Raw genomic sequence first — 6772 nt, 5'->3', positions numbered from 1 at the left:
AGGAAAAAAAAAAGTGGGCACTAGTATGTTCTTGTGGTTCAGAGACCAAACATTCTGGAGACCTGCTTTCCATTTCTAGGTCTGCCACAAACTTCCTGGGTTGTGTCACTCAGTCTTTGAGCATCAGTTTTTCCATCTGTGAGAAGGGCTTGGTAATGTTCACCTTGCTCGCTGGTGTGTGGTGACACTCATTAGTGTTTGGGGAGTACTCTTAGTTCCTCAGAAGGAAGTGCTGCATTATTCAATGTAAGTTTTCTCAAACTGAGGGATTATTAGGGTATGGGAAGGAAAAACAAAAGCAGAAGTGGAAGTTTTGTGAGATCAGCAGGAACCCAGAAGGTGCATATTCTCCAAAAATTAAGCTAATGGCAGTGATTGAAGCAGATTTAAACAGAAGGGGAAGCGCTTATCACACTAGTGATGAGGAACTGTGGGAAACACTGCTCTTCCACACGAGATAACCATGAGCCTTACCCCTACCTGCCTCGCTAAAAGAAAATCTCCTGCAGCTTTCAGTAGTACAGGGCATATGCCACTTAGTTGTACAGTTCTGATTCTAATGTTTTGTATCCATAACTCAACATGGAAATAAACACCTTATGACCTAATTCTGCCCATGGATATAGGGTGTAGCTACATGGATATCTGAAGGCACAACCAGGCTTTGTGATGAATAAACTGTGTGCACTCTTTAAAAAAATTAATAAATCAAGCACAGCTGACCAAATTCTCTTCCTGTTTACATGGATACAACTATTAACTTCAACGGGAGTTACATACATTTAAAAATGCCAAAATATCTTATTATTAAGTTTATGGCCTCTGCTGTTATAGAGGTAAACACAGTCAGTGTAACTCTACCACCACCAGTAGGCAATCACCTCTCTCAGTATGTCAGAGTATTCCCATGCGCTTGCCATTACAATTATTTGACCTTTACAGTCTGCTTCTACTACGGAATTGATTTTTACTGGTCCCTTGAGTGGTTGCTTGTGATAGATTTCACTGTGTATCAAAAGAGAAGCCAGAGAAGACCCTTAAAGAGCTCCGTCTCCAGCACACAGCTTTAGCCTAGCGGTGGACAGCTCCATTTTGCCTGAGGAGTGGAGATAAATGTCAACAAGAGTCATCATGCCAAAGCTTCAGCCTGCCTCTTAGGTATCCTGAGGCTAGTCTACTGAGTTCCTTGAGGATAAGGACAAAAAACTGACTTTGAGTAGATGTGCTATGGGAAGCCAGTGTTGAGTGTGGAAGACAAGTTTAACACATATCAGAGGAATAGCCATGTTAGTCTGTATCCACAAAAACAATGAGAAGTGCTGTAACACCTTATAGACTAAAAGATATTTTGGAGCATAAGCTTTTGTGGGCAAAGACCCACCTAGTCAGATGCATGTAGTTTGATAGGATAGCCTGTGTTCCTGGGATGGGAAGTTCTCATTACACCCTGCTTCTTTTGGATAAAAACATGACTTCAAATTTACACTGATGCGAACAAGACCAGAACTGGGATGCAAATATTCACATGGCTTAACCAGCAACATACAGTACTATATTGGAAGTTCCTTTGAAGAAGCACCAAAAAAGGCTGCCTATTTAACCAAAGTGAACTGAACATTTGAACATCTCCAGGCTAGATGTCTCAGAAGATCAGATTTTTGGGTGAGATTTTCATTATTTCCATTTGGACTGAGAGTACCAGGAGGACAGGCTCTCCTATGGTGTTTCAGGACTTTAGGGTGTTTCCACAAAAAATTAGGTAGGGCACATATATAACATCCCACCTCACCATTACCACCAAGAAAGTAGTCACATTTTTCCAAGCCCCAGAGGCAAGTGTTGGCGTAAGATTTTCTCTCTCTTTGTTCATCTCCTAGGTACTCACATCTAGAGAGCGGAAACTTTTTTAAAGAAAATTTCAGGGATTTCCTAGCGGTGAGATAATTCCCAGCACTTTATTTGAGATTCATTTCACTTTTCGGTTGGTAGATCCTCTATTTTTCTCAGACTTATTTGGTATTTTAAGTTTTTTGCTAAATTATTTTTAAAAATAGTTTTGGCCAGGAGACATCAAGTTTCAGAAACCAGACAGTGTTAATTGAGTCACATGGACCATGCTGTGTTCAGCTCTGATTGGATGGAACTCTATGACTCGGGGTTCCAGCAGGAATCCTTTACAAGAAGTTAGGCATTCCCTTTGCCTGGATAATCTCTAATATTTGCTTAAAATTTGCTGATGGTGCTGAATGATATTTTCATAGACTACGGACAGAAGGCGAACGTGAGAGAGATGCGAATGTAAGCAAAGAGAAGTCAGTCTCTATTTCACTGACATCTATGGAAAATGGTTAGCTATCACAATGGAGTCGGCTTTTATTAACTGCTCCTTCTTGTGACTGCATGGAATAATAATTACACTTACTTTCTGTTTTGTAAGAATGTGGCCGGTAGTTTGTGATGCAGCTCTTTAACCAAGCGTGTTCCAGCTTGCGGCAGACTACTGGTGTGCCCTGGGTCAATCTGATGTGATCCCCAGCCCTCCTCAGGAGTTCAATCACTAAAGCAAATTCATAAGAGGGGAGCATCTGGTCAGACATATTTTGCCTGCTTTAGCTACTGAAGGCATGAGAATGCTGAATTACTTAATGCACTGCCAATATTGCCTACGGATGTCATCCTCTGAGACAACAAGCTAACAACATAACCTTTTCACTGCTAATATCCAACCAAACACTTCCTGTGGTGTCTTCTTTAGCTAAGTGAAGCCCCATCCTTCCACCAGCCATCAGTGATTGGTGTAGAGCTCAGCAGAGGCTCAGACACAATAAAAGAGGGAAGATTACAGGGAGAGAGAGTTAATGGCCACAGCTGCTACTGTCAGCCTCACTCTCACAGCCCCACTTAGCATGAGATGCATCATGTTGCAGATACTTCTCTTTGCTGCTATACACAGCCTCACTGGGGAAGTCTCCAGACACAGAACAGCCGCATGTTGGTGCTGTTTGCCAGACTGAAAAAAAACCAATCATGCTGTTTGACAAGTGCCCACCCACCCCCCTTGGAAGAAAGTCACTTATAAGGGCCAGATTCTGATCTCAGGTTACCACTCAGAATCTATAGCTAGCTACTTGGATGAAACAGATAACGTCAGCCCAGAATAAGCAAGATCTAATCAAACCCAGCGATCTACTGTTGGGCTAACAGGGGCAAGAGAAGGCACAGGCGCACAGCGAGATACTGTGGTAGGCAGACACCTAGTCGCATGGAGACTGGCAGAGAATCCGATATTAGCTCAGAGTCTGAGGGGATGCCAGTAGGAGAGATTCAGTTCTGAGTACTGAGCAGCCTGCGGTAGTGACTCTCCCTCTCTTGGGAACAGCTGGAGAAGATGCTGTTCAAATCTGCCCACTGTTGGCCCGGTGGGTCAAAAACCTACCGTACGTCTCCATGCCAGACACACTGCATACAGCTGTATGTGTGCCACTGCTGGGCCATCTGTATGGAGATACAGCAGAGCCGGTACTTTCCACAGAATGGGCTGGACGGGAAAACATATTTAGGTATGTTTTTTCTCTCTCTTTGACTTCACTCTCATTCACTTTCCTCTGTTACCTTTAAGAGAAAAAGGTGCATCATTGTATCACAGTGGAGGAAGATGCAGCTTAGCTCTCTGAAGGCAGGTGTGCAATCATGCTTCAGTTTTCCAAATGAGTACTGTTTGCCAAGGGCTGGTAGGGCAGTTTAGCTCTCTGGTCAAAGACTTTCACCCTCCTCCAAAGAAGTCCACTGACTGTGCAACCACTGCATCCTTTCCCCACGGAAGAAGGGGACTACTTGTCTCTCCTGAAATTGGGGATTGAATAATCCTTGGCACTTCGAGGCCACTGCACCTGTCAGAGACCTTTTTCCAAGTTGCAGGATTTTACCACTATTTATGGAAGTACCAGAGGGAAGCCCAGGCCCTCTCGCTATTGCAGGTTCCAGCCTTGAAAGCCTTCAGCACCATGCTGCCTTGCATCAGGATTCTTCCAAGGCCAATTCCATTGAAGCCTTCTCCCCAGCTTCTTCCAGCAGCCTATCTAACCCCAAGCCTCTCCCAGACTCCACTCCCAGATTCCTTCTGTACAGGGACCACCACCGGTCTTACTTCAGAACTCTTTCTATTGCTCTGCTGCCAGTATCATAGCCCTTCTCAGACAACTTCAGCTAACCCCCTCCTTGTCTGCCCTCCCCAGCTCCAAGACCCACCAGGAGAGCTTCCCCAGCTGCTGCTTTCCTCAGTTCTCTCTCCCCACGCTGAGAGCAGAAAGCTCTTTATTCCTATTGGCCCCTTCCCAGCTGGCTTAGCCATAGCCAGCAATCACTCCACCGAGGAGGAACACCAGGCACAGGGAGGCATAGGGGACCTGCGCTCTTTTCATAGGCCTTGTCCCTTGTGACATTAAGCATTTTTCAGGTGCTCGCTGATAAAAGGGTAAAATGCATTTAGCCTATTTGCCTCCATTTTTCAATCTGATGTGATTAAAATGAAGACAAGAACAGACCTTCAACATGGCAAATGTGAAGGACGAGGCAAGTTTCCCTGGATAAGCAGTACTATAGCGTTATTGCTAACATCACCTGCAAAGATAACGTGAAGAAATCCCCCACTGTTAATCACCATGCAGGCAATTGCCCATTGTAACAACCCCTGGGTCATATCCCATATAAGGTATTAACGTGTTTTCGTCTTTTAGATGCAAAGAGGATAAAAGTGGGCAGTTGGACAGAAATGGCCCAAAATCTGTCAGAAGAGACAGTGCACATGTCTTCCTCTGTCCTCTGGAAGCTCCTTACACAAATACTGTACTGATGGGGCTTTGTGGGGTTAAGAAGTATGCCCGAGTAGACTGTGAGCAGAGCAATGGAATTTCAGTGTACCATCATCCCTGGACAAATCTGTTGGGAGACCCCAGCAGCTGTTTATGCTGATTGCCAAGCTAAACTTCGACATTTTCAAATCTGTGCTGTAAGCAATTACATCCATGTTTGGCAGAGTATCCATCACGTTAATGGGCATTATGTGCATTGAATTAATATCATACACCTGGCATGTGTAGGTGTGCACAACCAGCAAAAACACACACTGCCAGCTGTGGGTGCGCTGCGAACCAGCCAGGAGTCACCTGAATCTCTACTGGGCTGAACAAGCGCCCATCTTACAGGGAACACTGGTTCCGGCCTAATACAGTCATCCTTTGATTTACGCAGAAGTTGCATTTTGGGCAACCTCCATGAAAACTGAATTTTGTGTACATTGGTGGGGGGGGCGGATGATTTGGGAAGATCTGTGGAATTCCCTTGGCTCGGGAGCAGTCAGCTGGGAGACGTGGGGGTGAGCGAGGCAGCCATGTGGCCCCCAGCTTCTCCCAGTGGGCTGGCACAGAGCTGCTGGTTAATGCAAGTTAAGCACAAATCAAAATCGTGCTTCAAGGGTTTACAGTAGTATCGAACACACTGTTTAGATAATTTCTGTATGAAATTGGCACAGTAATATCACATTATGCTCCATGCTCCCTTAGGTTTTAATAGGAAAGGAACAAAAACAAACCCTGGGTCAAGTCCAACAAGAAGATTTAATGTGATTATAGAATACTTCTATGGTCTCCACTCATTTATACCAGTGCAGCCTCACTGAAGTCAGCGACACTGCACTGTAACGTATGACTTTTATTTGTTATTGCTGACTGTTATTGTTTAAAAAGGGTTCTGGAAGATACTGGGCATGGGAGCTGAGTAAGAAAGACATGGTAGGCCGTAACATTCCCTCTAAATTTTTCCATCCATGCCTGGAATAAATTTTGTTATGTGCACCAAGGCATGTGCAGATGTGCACCATCAATAAGAATACAGGCTGCCCACAGCAGGCACTCTGCTAATCTGCTGGGCAGCACCTGAATCTCTGCTGTGTGGCCGCTCAACTTCTCAGCTTACAGGGAGCACTGGTGGGCAGCACGTACAGAATGACATCATCTGTGTGAAATGAAAAGCATGTGAACCAAGAATACTGCTGTTAATTATGGACTGGCTAACTTTGGGGATTAGCTATGAAATACCCAATCTCATCCTCCAGGTCAACTTCTGTGCAGGTGTCTGTAGTCACTGAAAGTTGTTACCAGATAGTGTTTCTTTCATTGCCTTCGTGAAATGAGTTGGTTGGATTCACCCCAATTCCCCATGCAGTTCTCCTGAGATATACAATCTTCCAAAATTGATGCTCTCTGTATAGTAGATAAAAAACCGCCAAAGCAGTTTATCCTCTTCAGGGCACATCTGTGGCACAAAATGGAGAAGCAAACTCACACCATTCCTAGTGACAGGACAACAAACAGACAATTTCACTTTCCAGGGCTATCAATCTGGCATCGCTAATAAGCACAGAAAACACATAAAAAAATTCTCAATCCAGTACCATTACTACTCTGAAAGATGTGGCAGGAGACCAAGTGGCTAGCTACTAAACAAGCATGATAATTCCCAGAAATACTCTGCCTGGAATATCTTGATGCTATTATGACATGGATTTCAAAAACTAAAAGAAGAAAATAAAAGATCAAAGTCAGCACTGCCCACTGACTGGTTATTATTTTCATGTGTCTGACAACAATAGAAGCCAGTCCTGTTTGAGTTCAGAATTCTAAAGCTTTGTTAATCCAAATAACTGAACCAAGATGATGTATTTAATGACCTCGAATATATCATGGGTAAAATGAATATGTTTGATTATTGTTAC

At 44.1% G+C, this 6772-nt stretch overlaps 1 long non-coding RNA gene across 1 annotated transcript; it reads right to left on the bottom strand.

Annotated features, from left to right (window-relative positions):
• Positions 1 to 5535: 5535 nt before the first annotated feature.
• On the bottom strand, positions 5536 to 6343 carry LOC142010338 (uncharacterized). Its single transcript, XR_012644771.1, has 2 exons — positions 6096 to 6343; positions 5536 to 6012 (listed from the first exon to the last, which is right to left on the bottom strand). It is a non-coding gene; the product is annotated as an uncharacterized LOC142010338 (long non-coding RNA).
• Between the last annotated feature and the right edge of the window lie 429 nt (positions 6344 to 6772).

Source organism: Carettochelys insculpta, chromosome 3, assembly GCF_033958435.1.
Source record: "Carettochelys insculpta isolate YL-2023 chromosome 3, ASM3395843v1, whole genome shotgun sequence".
Lineage (NCBI taxonomy): Eukaryota > Metazoa > Chordata > Testudines > Carettochelyidae > Carettochelys > Carettochelys insculpta.
The sequence above is the reverse complement of the archived record's forward strand: the minus strand, read 5'-3'. Positions and strand labels throughout refer to the sequence as shown.